This window comes from Giraffa tippelskirchi, chromosome 10 (genome assembly GCF_054371585.1).
Source record: "Giraffa tippelskirchi isolate mGirTip1 chromosome 10, T2T-mGirTip1v1.2.pri, whole genome shotgun sequence".
Lineage (NCBI taxonomy): Eukaryota > Metazoa > Chordata > Mammalia > Artiodactyla > Giraffidae > Giraffa > Giraffa tippelskirchi.
This window is the reverse complement of record NC_137284.1, coordinates 40,089,903-40,106,105: the sequence shown is the minus strand read 5'-3', so window position 1 is coordinate 40,106,105 and position 16,203 is coordinate 40,089,903. Positions and strand designations below refer to the sequence as shown.

The following is a 16,203-nucleotide window of genomic DNA, read 5'->3' as shown; positions in this document are numbered from 1 at the left end:
TAGAGAAAACACATGTTGTAAACAAACACCCATCAAGACAGAGGACTAGAGTAATGTATCTAAAAGGCAAGGAAAGCCAAAGGTTGCCAAGAAATCACCAGAAGTTAGGAGCAGGCAAGGAAAGATTCCTGTACAGTTTTCAGAGACAACATGGCCCTGCTGATACCTTGATTTCAGACTACTAACCTCTAGAATTGTGAGGCAATCAGTTTCTGTTTATTTTTTACTATTACAATGCTGTGTTGGTTTCTGCCATACAACAATGCGAATCGTCCATAATTATACACATATCCCATCACTCCTGAGCCTCCCTCCTCTCCCCTCACTCCACCCCTCTAGAGCATCATGGAGTGCCAGACTGGATCCCTGTGCTATCCAGCAACTTCCCACCAGCAACTTCCCACCAGCTTACACACCATAGTGGTGGGATTGGAGAAAAGAATAAGCTTAGGATGGCAGAGCTGCAACAATGTGTATTAATTTCCTAGTTGTGAGCAGCCACAACTCAGTACCATAAACTGTGGGACTTAAACAACAGAAACTCAAATTCATTCTTTTCTGTTTTGGGTTTCTGTTGTTTTAAGTCCCACAGTTTACAGTACTTAGTTGTAGTAGCTCATAACTAGGAAATTAATACACATTGTTGAAGCTCTGCCATCCTCAACCTTATTCTTTTTGCCAATCCCTCCACATAATCACAAAACAACTGCTACAGTTCCAGGCACTATATTCTGCCACATCCAGGAAAGGACAATTTCTCCTAGAGTGCTAATTTTCTTTTAGGAAAAAAAAAAAATTTTCTCTCCCGGGGGAAAACTTAGCTTTAGGTCTCCAAGAAGACTTGCTTTCAGGTCCCATTCATTAGGAATGGAGATATGCCCACACTCTATGTGCATGAGTGGCTGAACATGACTATCCAGAATGTCAAATATCTATCATGAGAGGCAGACACTGCTTTCAAAACAAAAAGGAGAGGAAAACAGTCGCTAGATGGGCTTGGGCAGCCAATGCTGTCTGCTATAGGAGAGAATAATCAGATGGGTGACGACAGCTATCAAAGCCCCAACTTTATTCTGTTTTCACACTTTCTGTATTTATGTAGAGTCCATTATGAAATTTTACATTAAAATAACAGCTAGCAGGACTTCCCTGGTGGTCCAATGGTCACGAATCACCTTCCAATGCAGGGGCCATGGATTTGATCCCTGGTCTGGGAACTAAGATCCTACATGCCAAAAAACACAACAGCTAGCAAAGGTCTATTTGACCACCTACTGTGTGCCAGGTCTTTACAATGGATTTTGCATGTATTTCCTAACTTTATTTTAACAAACACCTACAAAGTCAGTACAGTTAATGTTCCCACTTAACAGATGAGAAATCTGAGACAGAGAATGTAAGAAAATTGTCCAGTGTCACACAACTAGTAAATGAACTTAGTCAATTTGATTGGAAAAATCAATTGATAAAACATCTAAACATCTATCCCGTGAGATAGAAAAATATGTCCCTCACTAACCAGTTTCTCTTTGGAAGTTTTATGACAAAGTTGAAATTTCATCAAATGAAACAAATTCCCTTGGAGATTCTCACAAATAGCCTCTAATACAGTTCTGTAAATTCCTTTCTTACATATATAAAAGTCCATATTCCTCAGAGGAAAACATTTTCAGCAAAATTCAAAAACAGAATATTTAAAAACCAAATGCAAATTGTTTCCTTATCAGAGAGGTTTGGTAGTGTGGGAGACTCCCTAATTTCAGAGTCTTTGAATCCCAGCTTAGTCACTCAGAAAACATATAAATTTGGATCAGTTACAAAACTTCTTCAAACCTAATTTTCCTCATCTATGAAAGGAGTAGTATAAAGACTAATTTGTGTGGCTGTTTTAAGGAAGAAATGAGACAAAGTATGTAAGATATCTGGCACTGTTGTGTTTTGCAGAGTAGTCACTCAATAATTAGTAGCTCTTATTATTAGTCAGGCTTCCCAGGGAACTCAGTAGTAAATAATCCACCTGCCAATGCAAAAGACATGAGTTTGATCCCTGGGTCGGGAAGATCCCTTGGAGAAAGAAATGGCAACCCACTCCAGTATTCTTGCCTGGGAAACCCCATGGGAGGAGCCTGGCAGGCTACAGTCCACAGGGTCGCAGAATCCGACATGACTTAGTGACCAAACAAGAAATGATTAGTCCACATTAGAAAAGACTGTTTCAGTCATCAGGCATGGGTACTGTCTTTGAAATTAGCATCATCTGAAGATTAAAAAAAAAATCTACATAATTTAAGCATCAGTGAATCAAACTGAAAAAAAAAAAGTCCAGGGACTTACCTGGTGATCCAGTGGTTAAGACTCTATGCTTTCACTGCAGGAGGTGTGCATTCCATCCTCGGTGGGAAAGAAGATCTCACATGCTGCACGGTACAATAAAAAAAAAAAAAATCCAAAAACTGCATTTGCTTTTGCACTGAAACAGCCCCAAGGAAATATCATCAGGGCTAAGTACCATATTTCAAGGTAACCAAAGTGAGTGCTTTCTGATACAGCTTTACAGTAATTAATGTTGTCATGTGGCAATAGCCAGTGAAAAGTGGCAAGCACTGATCAAATTAGACTTGTATTTTGCAATATAAAAACATTGGGAGGTGTGAAATAGTATTGGAGTTCCCGTTAAAAGTCCCTCTATGGCTTTGGTCATTTGGTCACTTGAATTCCTGAATATGTCTTAGTAGTATGGTTCTTTTTAAATTCAAATTTATTTCTTCTAAATGCTTTTAACATCTACTTCTGTGCAAGATTAACATTTGACCTGGCAACCATAGTTTGTTCATTTGGGAGTTGAGTAGTGCCTAATTCAGAGGATTTTTGTGAGGATTAAATGAATCTATATACACAAATTGCTTAAAATAGTGTCTGACACACAGTGACCATTCCATTCAGTTCAGTTCAGTCACTCAGTCATGTCCGATTCTTTGCGACCCCATGGACTGCAGCACGCCAGGCCTCCCTCTCTATCACCAAATCCTGGAGTTTACTCAAACTCATGTCTATTGAGTCGGTGATGCCATCCAACCATCTCATCCTCTGTCTTCCCCTTCTCCTCCCACCTTCAATTTTTCTCAGCATCAGGGTCTTTTCCAATGAGTAAGTTCTTTGCATCGGGTGGCCAAAGTATTGGAGTTTCAGCTTCAGCATCAGTCCTTCCAATGAATATTCAGGACTGATTTCCTTTAGGATGGACGGGTTGGATCTCCTTGCAATCCAAGGAACTCTCAAGAGTCTTCTCCAACACCACAGTTCAAAAGCATCAATTCTTCAGCACTCAGCTTTCTTTATAGTCCAACTCTCACATCCATACATGACTACTGGAAAAACCATAGCTTTGACTAGACCATTCCATAAGAATTTGTTATTATCATTGTTATTATTATCTTTGCCATCATTAGTACTATTCTACCGAGAAATGAAATTATTTTCTAATGAAAAGAAATAAGAAGCCCATAGTGTTTTTCTTTAGAGCTATCTATGTGAATTACTTCATGATTATAATTTAGACTTAAATGAGGAATTATTATCAGCACATATTAACAAAGGCCTAAAACATGAAAAAAAAGTCTGGGTTATTTTGCCCAAGATGGATGGGCAGGACAAAAGAAAAGGCATATTGCTTTTTTTCTTTTATTCCATTTTTTAAAATTAATGATTATATACCAAATCTTCTTGAGGCAAACAAAAAAACTATTACATTGGGGAGAGGGGAGAAGAGGGTGAGATGTATGGAAAGAGTAACATGGAAACCTATATTATCATATGTAAAATAGATAGCCAACAGGAATGTGCTGTGTGGCTCAGGAATCTCAAACATGGGCTCTGTATCCACCTAGAGGGGTGAGATGGGGAGGGAGATGGGAGGGAGTTTCAGAAGGGAGGGGATGTATGTACACCTATATTCACGTTGAGGTTCGACAAAAAACAACAAAATTCTATAAAGCAATTATCCTTCAATAAAAAAATAAATTAAAAACAAACAAATGAAAAAAGTATTACATGATAAAATGTTAGAGATTCTTGGATAACTTATAGAGACATGAAACATATCTCATATTTAGATATATAGATATTCTTTACTATTCTCTCTGTGATCAGGGGAACTTCCTAGAAAGTTGTAATTAGTTGGACATGAGACCATGAACCATGAGACCAATTTAGAAAAATTGTTTTCTGTCTCCCAATTTAGAAAAATTCATGAGGAAATGAATTATCTTGACCTTTTTTTTGAAATGGGAAGTGGAAAAATAAGTGAAAAATTAATAGTTTGATAAATTATTCTGTCACACACATGCTCCTTAAAAAAAAAAAAAAAAAAACTGGTCACTTCAGCACTGTATACAATGCCCCTGATTTTTTAAATCATGTCCTGTTGTTCTTCATTGAGGCTACTTGCAACTGTACAAAGTGAACTGCTTTTCTTTTTTAAAACTGCAATCTTTCTAGTAGACTTCCCTTCCAGATGTTTCAGATGCTGTGTCATGACTGCTTTTCTCTCTGAACTTCCTGGCTCGGTCTTTCTTTCTCTGGCTCTGAGATCAACTAGCAAACACGGCAGCTTCTACCCCAAGGCCAGTCTCCTTCCTTTCCTTCTACGGTGAGGCCCCAAATATCAGTTCCCTGAGACATTTTATCTTCTTCTGCAGATGAACTTATCTAAAGGACAGTGAAGAAAGTGTGAGAAACTCTTCTCTGAGCCGGAGGAGCGCCTTGACAGATGCTCCGTGCTAGCTCTGTGTATTTCTTGCTGACGGTGTGTTGCTCTTTTCCGCAGCTGGTTCCTCATCCTCACAGTGGGCACCCACTGTGATGCCACCTTTGTTTCTCTCCTTCCATCCTCATGAAAATACGCTCTAAAGTCTAGTGTGCAGATTTCCACATTGTCTACACTCTTGATATACAGAACTCCAAATCCCAGGTTAAAAGAAGCATTTAAAAAGATAAGACTCACACTTAAATCACCATATTCCAATCTTGAGCTTTAACTCAGCAAGTCTCAATAATCCTTATAAGATTAGTATTTACTATCTCAGGTAATAATCTTAATTTCATAATTTAATCAATACGTATACATGGTCTTATCTTGTTTACTACTTTTTTTTTTTTTAAGAATTGACAGATACTTGATAGTTTTTCCTTTCTTCACTATACCTCAATGTATTTTCACTCACTGACTCCCTGGTTTGGTGCTATTTAATTGACAGATAAACTATCTAATAGACCATGAATTCTCAAAGCCCACAGAATGTAACAAGCACCTGTAGGATGAATTTAGAGTTGCAGATTCAATGGTATCTAATCCCCCTTTCACAATGGAATCCATAGGTTTATGGTTGGGCCCATGAATTGCTATTCTAGGCAATAATTTTGACGCAGACTACCCTTTGAGAAGTACTATTCCAGACCAAAAAAAGAAATATTCCTCCTTTACTGAGACAGGCTACATTATCCAAGAGTCCATTATTCCAACATCTTAAGCTATTCTCCAGAAATTCCGATGATTGCCAATACCATCTGTGTAGCCAAATGTTTGACTTCAAGACAGTTTTTCTCTTCTAAAATCTTATGGATAGAAAAATATGTTGAAAATAGCATTTAGCATCCATAGCCCCTTACCTTCCGTTGACATCCTACCCAACATTTCAGAGAGAGTCCTATTTTCAAATGTCTTTAATCCTGAGATAAGTCAGCAAGAGTGAGAAATAGTTAGCCATCTTGCTAAAGTTATTCTTCCCTTATATGATACATGCTTTGGAAAAACAACACATCTCCTAAATTATGAGGATATTTACATTCATCTGCATCTAAATGAATCAGTAGAAAGTTACCAACAGCCATGCCAACTTTTCCATGCCTCCTGTGATCAATGTCAAGCTTTTCTTTTCCCAACAGTGCTTGAAAATCATACTGGATCATGTCTTTTCCAAAAGATCTGAAATCTCTAAGTCAGTGGTACCAAAACAACTGCAATTTTTTTTAAAATAAATTTATTTATTTTAGTTGGGGGCTAATTACTTTACAATATTGTAGTGGTTTTTGCCATACATTGACATGAATCACCCATGGGTTTACATGTGTTCACCATCCTGAACCCCCGTCCTACCTCCCTCCCCATCCAATCCCTCTGGGTCATCCCATTGCCCCAGCCCTGAGCATTTGTCTCATGCATCGAACCTGGAATGGTGTTCTGTTTCACATATGACAATATACATGTTTCAATGCTATTCTCTCAGAACGTCCCACCCTCATCTTCTCCCTCAGAGTCCATAAGACTGTTCTATGCATCTGTGTCTCTTATTCTGTCTCGCATACAGGGTTATCGTTACCATCTTTCAAATTCCATATATATGCATTAGTATCCTGTATTGGTGTTTTTCTTTCTGGCTTACTTCACTCTGTATAATGGGCTCCAGTTTCATCCATCTCAGTAGAACTGATTCAAATAAATTCTTTTTAATGGCTGAGTAATATTTCATTGTGTATATGTACCACGGCTGCCTTATCCATTCGTCTGCTGATGGGCATCTAGGTTGCTTCCATGTCCTGGCTATTGTAAACAGTGCTGCAATGAACATTGGGGTACACGTGTCTCTTTCAGTTCTGGTTTCCTTGGTGTGTATGTCTAGCAGAGGGATTGCTGGGTCATATGGGAGTTCTATTTCCAGTTTTTTAAGGAATCTCCACACTGTTCTCCATAGTGTCTGTACTAGTTTGCATTCCCACCAACAGTGTAAGAGGGTTCCCTTTTCTCCACACCCTCTCCAGCATTTATTGCTTGTAGACTTTTGGATAGCAGCCAATCTGACTAGCGTGAAATGGTACCTCATTGTGGTTTTGATTTGCATTTCTCTAATAATGAGTGATGTTGAGCATCTTTTCATGTGTTTGTTAGCCATCTGTATGCCTTCTTTGGAGAAATGTCTGTTTAGTTCTTTGGCCCACTTTTTGATTGGGTCGTTTATTTTTCTGGAATTGCACTGCAGGAGTTGCTTGTATATTTTTGAGATTAATTGTTTGTCTGTTGCTTCGTTTGCTATTATTTTCTCCCATTCTGAAGGCTGTCTTTTCACCTTGCTTATAGTTTCCTTTGTTGTGCAAAAGCTTTTAAGTTTAATTAGGTCCCATTTGTTTATTTTTGCTGTTATTTCTGATATTCTGGGAGGTGGGTCATGGAGGATCCTGCTGTGATTTATGTTGGAGAGTGTTTGCCTATGTTTTCTTCTAGAAGTTTTATAGTTTCTGGTCTTACGTTTACATCTTTAATCCATTTTGAGTTTATTTTTGTGTTTGGTGTTAGAAAGTGTTCTGGTTTCATTCCTTTACACGTGAATGACCAGTTTTCCCAGCACCACTTGTTAAAGAGATTGTCTTTTCTCCAAGGTATATTCTTGCCTCCTTTGTCAAAGATAAGGTGTCCATAGGTGCGTGGATCTAACTCTGGGCTTTCTATTTTGTTCCATTGATCTATATTTCTATCTTTGTGCCAGTACCATACTGTCTTGATGACTGTGGCTTTGTAGTAGAGCCTGAAGTCAGGCAGATTGATTCCTCCAGTTCCATTCTTCTTCCTCAAGATTGCTTTGGCTATTCGAGGTTTCTTATATTTCCATACAAATTGTGAAATGATTTGTTCTAGTTCTGTGAAAAATACCATTGGTAGCTTGATAGGGATTGCATTGAATCTATAGATTGCTTTGGGTAGTATACTCATTTTCACTATATTAATTCTTCCAATCCATGAACACGATATATTTCTCCATCTGTTTGTGTCCTCTTTGATTTCTTTTATCAGTGTTTTATAGTTTTCTATATATAAGTCTTTTATTTCTTTAGGTACATATATTCCTAAGTATTTTATTCTTTTTGTTGCAATGGTGAATGGTATTGTTTCCTTAATTTCTCTTTCTGTTTTCTCATTATTGGAGTATAGGAATGCAAGGGATTTCTGTGTTTTAATTTTATATCCTGCAACTTTACTCTATTCATTGATTAGCTCTAGTAATTTTCTGGTAGAATCTTTAGGGTTTTCTATGTAGAGGATCACGTCATCTGCAAACAGTGAGAGTTTTACTTCTTCTTTTTCTATCTGTAATCCTTTTATTTCTTTTTCAGCTCTGATTGCTGTGGCCAAAACTTCCAAAACTATGTTGAATAGTAGTGGTGAAAGTGGGCACCCTTGCCTTGTTCCTGACTTTAGGGGAAATGCTTTCAATTTTTCACCATTGAGGATAATGTTTGCTGTGGGTTTGTCATATATAGCTTTTATTATGTTGAGGTATGTTCCTTCTATTCCTGCTTTCTGGAGGGTTTTTATCATAAATGGATGTTGAATTTTGTCAAAAACTTTTTCTGCATCTATTGAGCTGATCATATGGTTTTTATCTTTCAATTTGTTAATGTGGTGTATTACATTGATTGATTTGCAGATGTTAAAGAAACCTTGCATTCCTGGGATAAAGCCCACTTGGTCATGATGTAGGATCTTTTTAATATGATGTTGGATTCTGTTTGCTAGAATTTTATTAAGGATTTTTGCATCTATGTTCATCAGTGATATTGGCCTGTAGTTTTCTTTTTTTGTGGCATCTTTGCCTGGTTTTGGAATTAGGGTGATGGTGGCCTCATAGAATGAGTTTGGAAGTTTACCATCTTCTGCAATTTTCTGGAAGAGTTTGAGTAGGATAGGTGTTAGCTCTTCTCTAAATTTTTGGTAGAATTCAGCTGTGAAGCCGTATGGTCCTGGGCTTTTGTTTGCTGGAAGATTTCTGATTACAGTTTCGATTTCCATGCTTGTGATGGGTCTGTTAAGATCTTCTATTTCTTCCTGGTTCAGTTTTGGAAAGTTATACTTTTCTAAGAATTTGTCCATTTCTTCCAAGTTGTCCATTTTATTGGCATATAGCTGTTGGTAGTAGTCTCTTATGATCCTTTGTATTTCTGTGTAGTCTGTTGTGATCTCTCCATTTTCATTTCTAATTCTGTTGATCTGATTCTTCTCCCTTTGTTTCTTGATGAGTCTGGCTAATGGTTTCTCAATTTTGTTTATCTTCTCGAAAAACCAGCTTTTAGTTTTGTTGATTTTTGCTATGGTCTCTTTTGTTTCTTTTGCATTTATTTCTGCCCTAATTTTAAAGATTTCTTTCCTTCTACTAACCCTGGGGTTCTTCATTTCTTCCTTCTCTAGTTGCTTTAGGTGTAGAATTAGGTTATTTATTTGATTTTTTCTTGTTTCTTGAGGTACGCCTGTATTGCTATGAACCTTCCCCTTAGCATTACTTTTACAGTGTCCCATAGGTTTTGGGTTGTTGTGTTTTCATTTTCATTCATTTCTATGCATATTTTGATTTCTTCTGTGATTTGTTGGTTATTCAGAAGCGTGTTGTTTAGCCTCCATATGTTGGAATTTTTAATAGTTTTTTCCCTGTAACTGAGGTCTAATCTTACTGCATTGTGGTCAGAGAAGATGACTGGGATGATTTCAGTTTTTTTGAATTTACCAAGGCTAGATTTATGGCCCAGGATGTGATCTATCCTGGAGAAAGTTCCGTGTGCACTTGAGAAAAAGGTGAAATTGATTGTTTGGGGGTGGAAAGTCCTGTAATATCAATTAAATCTAACTTGTCTATTGTATCATTTAAAGTTTGTGTTTCCTTGTTAATTTTCTGTTTAGTTGATCTATCCATATGTGTGAGTGGAGTATTAAAGTCTCCCACTATTATTGTGTTATTGTTAATTTCCCCTTTCATACTTGTTAGTATTTGCCTTACATATTGTGGTGCTCCTATGTTGGGTGCATATATATTTATAATTGTTATATCTTCTTCTTGGATTGATCCTTTGATCATTATGTAGTGTCCTTTTTGTCTCTTTTCACAGGTTTTATTTTAAAGTCTATTTTATCTGAAATGAGTATTGCGACTCCTACTTTCTTTTGGTCTCCGTTTGCATGAAATATGTTTTTCCATCCCTTGACTTTCAGTCTGTATGTGTCCCTCATTTTGAGGTGGGTCTCTTGAAGACAGCATATATAGGGGTCTTGTTTTTGTATCCATTCAACCAGTCTTTGTCTTTTGGTTGGGGCATTCAACCCATTTACATGTAAGGTAATTATTGATAAGTATGGTCCCGTTGCCATTTACTTTGCTGTTTTGAGTTCGTGTTTAAACATCCTTTCTGTGTTTCCTGTTTAGAGAAGATCCTTTAGCATTTGTTGGAGAGCTGGTTTGGTGGTGCTGAATTCCCTCAGCTTTTGCTTGTCTGTAAAGCTTTTGAATTCTCCTTCATATCTGAATGCGGAGAAGGCAATGGCACCCCACTCCAGTACTCTTGCCTGGAAAATCCCATGGACGGAGGAGCCTAGTAGGCTGCAGTCTATGGGGTTGCTAGGGGTCGGACACGACTGAGCGGCTTCACTTTCACTTTTCACTTTCATGCATTGGAGAAGGAAATGGCAGCCCACTCCAGTATTCTTGCCTGGAGAATCCCAGGGATGGGGGAGCCCGGTGGGCTGCCGTCTATGGGGTCACACAGAGTCGGACACGACTGAAGCGACTTAGCAGCAGCAGCAGCAGCATATCTGAATGAGATCCTTGCTGGGTACAATAATCTGGGTTGTAGATTATTCTCTTTCATTACTTTAAGTATGTCCTGCCATTCCCTTCTAGCCTGAAGATTTTCTATTGAAAGATCAGCTGTTATCCTTATGGGGATCCCCTGGTGTGTTATTTGTTGTTTTTCCCTTGCTGCTTTTAATATTTGTTCTTTGTGTTTGATCTTTGTTAATTTGATTAATATGTGTCTTGGCGGTGTTTCACCTTGGGTTTATCCTGTTTGGGACACTCTGGGTTTCTTGGACTTCTGTGACTATTTCCTTCCCCATTTTAGGGAAATGTTCAACTATTATCTCCTCGAATATTTTTTCATGACCCTTCCTTTTATCTTCTTCTTCTGGGACTCCTATGATTCGAATGTTGGGGCGTTACATATTGTCCCAGAGGTCCTTGAGGTTTTCCTCATTTCTTTTGATTCTTTTTTCTTTTTTCCTCTCTGCTTCATTTATTTCCATCATTCTATCTTCTACCTCACTTATCCTATCTTCTGCCTCCGTTATTCTACTGTTGGTTCCCTCCAGAGTGTCTTTTATCTCCTTTATTTCATTATTCATTATATATTGACTCCTTTTTATTTCTTCTAGGTCCTTGATAAACATTTCTTGCATCTTCTCAATCCTTGTCTCCGGGCTATTTATCTGTAACTCCATTTTGCTTTCAAGATTTTGGATCATTTTTATTATCATTATTCTAAATTCTTTTTCAGATAGATTCCCTATCTCCTCCTCTTTTGTTTGGTTTGGTGGGCATTTCTCATTTTTCTTTACTTGCTGAGTATTTCTCTGCCTTTTCATCTTGTTTAGATTGCTGTGTTTGGCATGGCCTTTCTGTATTCTGGTAGTTTGAAGTTCCTCTTTATTGTGGAGGTTCCTCACTGTGGGTGGGGTTGGACGGGTGGCTTGTCAAGGTTTCCTGGTTGGGGGAGCTTGTGTCGGTGTTCTGGTGGGTGGAGCTGGATTTCTTCTCTCTAGAGTGCAATGGAGTGTCCAGTATTGAGTTTTGAAATGTCTATGGATTTGGTGTGCCTCTGGGCAGCCTGTGTATTGATGCTCAGGTCTATGCTCCTGCGTTGCTGGAGAATTTGCGTGGTATGTCTTGCTCTGGAACTTATTGACTCTTGGGTAGAGTTTGGTTTCAGTGTATATGTGGAGGCTTTTGGATGATCTCTTATTAATTAATGTTTCCTCTGGCTTTCAGTCTTATTCTTGCAGTAGCCTCAAGACTTCTCCATCCATACAGCATCGATAATAAAACTTTGAGGTTAATGGTGAAAAGATTCTCCACAGTGAGGGATACCCAGAGAGGTTCACTGAGTTACATGGAGAGGTGAAATGGGGGGGGGGGGGGTGTTGAGGTGACCAGGAGGAGAAGAGGGGGACTCAAACGTGGAGAGAGCAGTCTAGCCAGTAAGCACTTCCCTCTGTGCTCTCCACAGTCTGGAACCCTCAGAGAGGTTCACAGAGATACATAGAGAGCGGGGAGGAAGGTAATAGAGGTGAGCATGAGTAGAAAGGGAGGAATCAAGAGAGGAGAGAGAGATCTGGGCTGTATTCTGTTTCCAAAGTGTTCTCCGGTGCCCAGAACACCCTCAGAGATTCACAGAATTGGGTTGAGAAGAGAAGGAGGAGGGTGGGAGATAGAGGTTCCCTGGGGGAGAAGAAAGAACATCAATAGGGGGAGAGAGTAATCAAGCCAGTAATCCCACTCCTGAATAAAAATGGGTACTAAAGATTGGGTTCTTAAATGTACAAAATTGATATCAAATATGTAAAACAAAGATTAAAAATCTAGAGTAGAGGTTAGACTCTTAAAAAAATACAATATAAAAAAAGAAAATCACAAAAAGTATAAGATATATGTATGCAGTTTGCTTTAAAAATAGGGTTTTTTTTTGTGCAAGGTAATAGTGAGTTATAAAAATGAAAATTAAAGGTGTAATAGAGAACTTAAAGAAAAAAGAAAAAAGAATTTTTAAATTAAAAAAAAATTATAATAGTAAAAATATATCCAGGACTTTTTCTGGAGCTGTTGTGAGCAGTGTGGGGTCTGTTCAGTTTCAGATAGATCCTTGTTCCTGCTTATACTTTTCAAGATCTATAGGCCCCTTTCAATGTAGTCGGTGTTAACCACAGGGATTTTAATCTGTTGGCCTGTCACTTCCAAAACACTTCCCTCTTGTTTATTTGGCTTCTGTTTGCAGGTCTTTTCAGTGTCCAATTTCCGCCCTGCCACAAAGGGGCAGAGGTGGTCTCTTTAGGTTCGCTTGTTCAGTCGTGCTGTGGGGAGGGAGGAACACTGCAAACCAATATCACTGGCGTGTGTGTGGAGAGCTCGCAGTGTCTCGGCCGCACTGGGTTTGCCCCAACTCACGGCGTGTGTGCTTTCCCAGTCTACCCTGCTCAGGCTTCAGGTTACTCTGCCGGGGAGTGGGCCCTGAGATGTGTGCACTTTCCAGGTCTAAGCTGCTCAGGTTCAGGTTCCCGGGTACTCCACAAAGGCTCAGACTCGGCTGGGCCCGCGGTTTGTGCCAATCCCCGGTCGCAGCAGCTCAGGCAGCCAGGAGTTTGGCGAGCGCACTCTCCCCTGTTGGGGCGGTGCGGCTTATCACCTCCCTGGTCCCCGCCTCGGTTTACCGGCGCGCCTGGCTCCGGCGTGCTTTGTGTCAGTTCTGGAGAGCTGGTCTCTGGCTGCGACCCTCTGGGATCTCAGGCAGTCTTTGCTTAGAAACTGGAAGCCTGTTTGCAGTTTGGTAGGGGGTGCCCTCTCTGGGGCCGAGTTTGCCCCTTTCCAGCTCTGGCTGGCACCGCCTGCCCGCTGTGTCTGGCGGGGGATGGGGCGGTCCACAGCCAGCTAGCTCTCCTCTGGTATTGCTCAGTCCTTTGTTCTGTGAGCAGGCCGGCAGTGCCTTAGATTTGGGCTTTTCACGGGATAGTTCTCTCTCTGGCTGTCCCACAGTTTAGGTTGCTATCTCACGTTGGCTCCCTCAGATTGCCCTCAGGGCATTCGGGCCCAGTCCTTACCCCAAGCAGTGCCGCCCGCTCCTCTCCGTTCAGCCCCCACTTGCTGGTGGTGGAAGCGAGCGTCTGGGGTTCTTTGCTGGGAGTTGCCTTTAGGCACGTAATCTGTGGGTTTTATTTATTTTTTTTCCTGGTTACGTTGCCCTCCGAGATTCGAAATCTTCCCCCAAACCCGTCGGTGAGAGGGTTTCCTGGTGTTTGGAAACTTCTCCTCTTTTACGACTCCCTCCCTGGGACGGGTCTCCGTCCCTAACTCTTTTGTCTCTCTTTTTATCTTTTATATTTTGTCCTACCTCCTTTTGAAGATAATGGGCTGTTTTTCTGGATGCCTGATGTCCTCTGCCAGTGTTCAGAAATTGTTTTGTGAAGTTTGCTCAGCGTTCAGATGTTCTTTCGATAAATTTGTGGGGGAGAGAGTGGTCTCCCCGTCCTATTCCTCTGCCCTCTTAGCCCTGCCCCCAACAACTGCAATTTTGACCCAGGGTACATTGGCAATGTCTGGAGACATTTGTAATTGTCATGAATGGAGCTGGGAGTGCTACTAGCACCTGTTAGGTAGAGGCCAGGATGTTGCTAAATACTTTACAATGCACAGCCAATAAATATAAGTTATACTGATCCTGAGAAACTCTGCTATATAAAACAAGCCTCACACTTGCCGTGAATACACAATAACTATCATGTGCTCTTTAAAATTTTTTGTTATTAAGTATATATATCCCATTAGATCAGTATTATAGCTTCTCAAATTTTGTTCTTACATCAACTGAAAAAAAAATGCACAACCTAATTATGTTTTACTCAATGGACTCACTGAGGACTGAAGCCCAGAAGACAGCCTCTCAGCTAACTTTGAGGGGCTGCTCCAAAGAGGTAAGACAGGAGCCAAGATATACAGGAGTTCAAACAGATAAACAAAAAGTCGGGTAGTTGAAGATCAAAGATAGCTGCTAATTAAAGAAAACCAGACATCTCAAATTAATCAACTTAGTACTTTTCTATATACAGGAAGCAGAGAAGGCAATGCCATCCCACTCTAGTACTCTTGCCTGGAAAATCCCATGGACGGAGGAGACTGGTGGGCTGCAGTCCATGGGGTCGCGAAGAGTCGGACACAACTGAGCGACCTCACTTTCACTTTTCACTTTCATGCATTGGAGAAGGAAATGGCAACCCACTCCAGTGCTCTTGCCTGGAGACTCCCAGGGACGGGAGAGCCTGGTGGGCTGCCACCTATGGGGTCGCACAGAGTTGGAGACAACTGAAGCGACTTAGCAGCAGCAGCATATATGGGAAGATTCAAGAGTCTGAGCTGCTTGAAATAATTTCTTCAATTTGCACCCTAACTTTCTGGGGCCAGTATCCTGTTTCCTTCATCCTGAATCCCTTGGGCTGCACAGTGGGGGGCGCAGTGACTGATGTCTTGATGGCCTCCACATCCTTTGTTTACTGATGGGGCAGGCGGCATTTTTTTTAACTACACGCATAACTCAGCTTTTGGCTTTCTTATAGAAACTTTAATTCTGAATATACTTCTTTTTCTTTATTTTTCTGTATTAGAAACATTATTGTGGACATTTGTGTTTCTGTAGTTTGGTAACTCTTCCTTTGGAAGAACAGAATCTCACCCACTCCATTCATGTGATTTTTAATGAATCTGCTATTTACGAGTTCCCTTCTCTCCGGAACACACGGTGACCAGGGGGCTCAAAGCTAGGCCAATCTGTCTTCTCTTTTGGGAATGACACACTTATGCACTTGTGTGAAGGCACACAAGAGCATGAGACAGTTGTAAGGGCTTCATCTGGTGGCAGCACTCAACAGTCACACATTGCTGATGCTACAAGCTGCCCTGATTCCTCTCTGCAGAATCTGTCCACTAACTATTCTCCTAATTTAAAATCTTTAGAGACCTGTACCTGCAAATAGCCAAGGAACCTGTGGTTCTTCCCCCACCATGTCCTCAGTCTGCATTTAGTATGTAGAAAAACATGAGCCAAAGAATGAGTTTAATCAGAGAAGTAAGAACATGCAGAAGCCAAGGAAAGCAGTCAGACAAGAAAAAAATAATAACAGTTTGAATAATAATAGTTTCTTAATCATAACATTAAGAAAAGTCAAGGGCTTTCAGTACCCCTTCCAAGGCCATAGATAATATTCCGAGTCATATTTTTGAGCAGTTTTGTAGATACTGAAACCCTCACCAAGTGGAAGAAATTAACTACATAATGACAAGACTGTAGCCATAATATAAGCTGCAGCAATTCCGAGAACAGGCCTCAAAGAAATGCAAACAAACAAGCCCTGGACTTGAAGATTAACTGTACTAAAAACAACTAAGATGATGCTGGTCAGACCGCCGCGTGAGCAATTTCAAGTCACTATCAGAGCTGACTGTGCTCTCTCTGCACGTAGCCCCCTCCCTCCACCTATACACCCCTAAAATCCCATTTAAAAGCTCTGGCTGCTTGTTGGGAGGAGAAACACTGCCTTTGGACAGGCGTCTGCCCTCCTTGCCCCTTGCC

General features: G+C 40.2%; 1 long non-coding RNA gene across 1 annotated transcript in view; it reads right to left on the bottom strand.

The window, feature by feature from the left end:
- The window catches only part of LOC145523304 (uncharacterized), a 98,990-nt gene that overhangs the window by 82,338 nt on the left and 449 nt on the right, over positions 1–16,203 (bottom strand). The window contains exon 2 of the long non-coding RNA XR_014066476.1: positions 2,335–2,417. This is a non-coding gene — a long non-coding RNA (uncharacterized LOC145523304). The remainder of the gene's footprint in view (positions 1–2,334; positions 2,418–16,203) is intronic.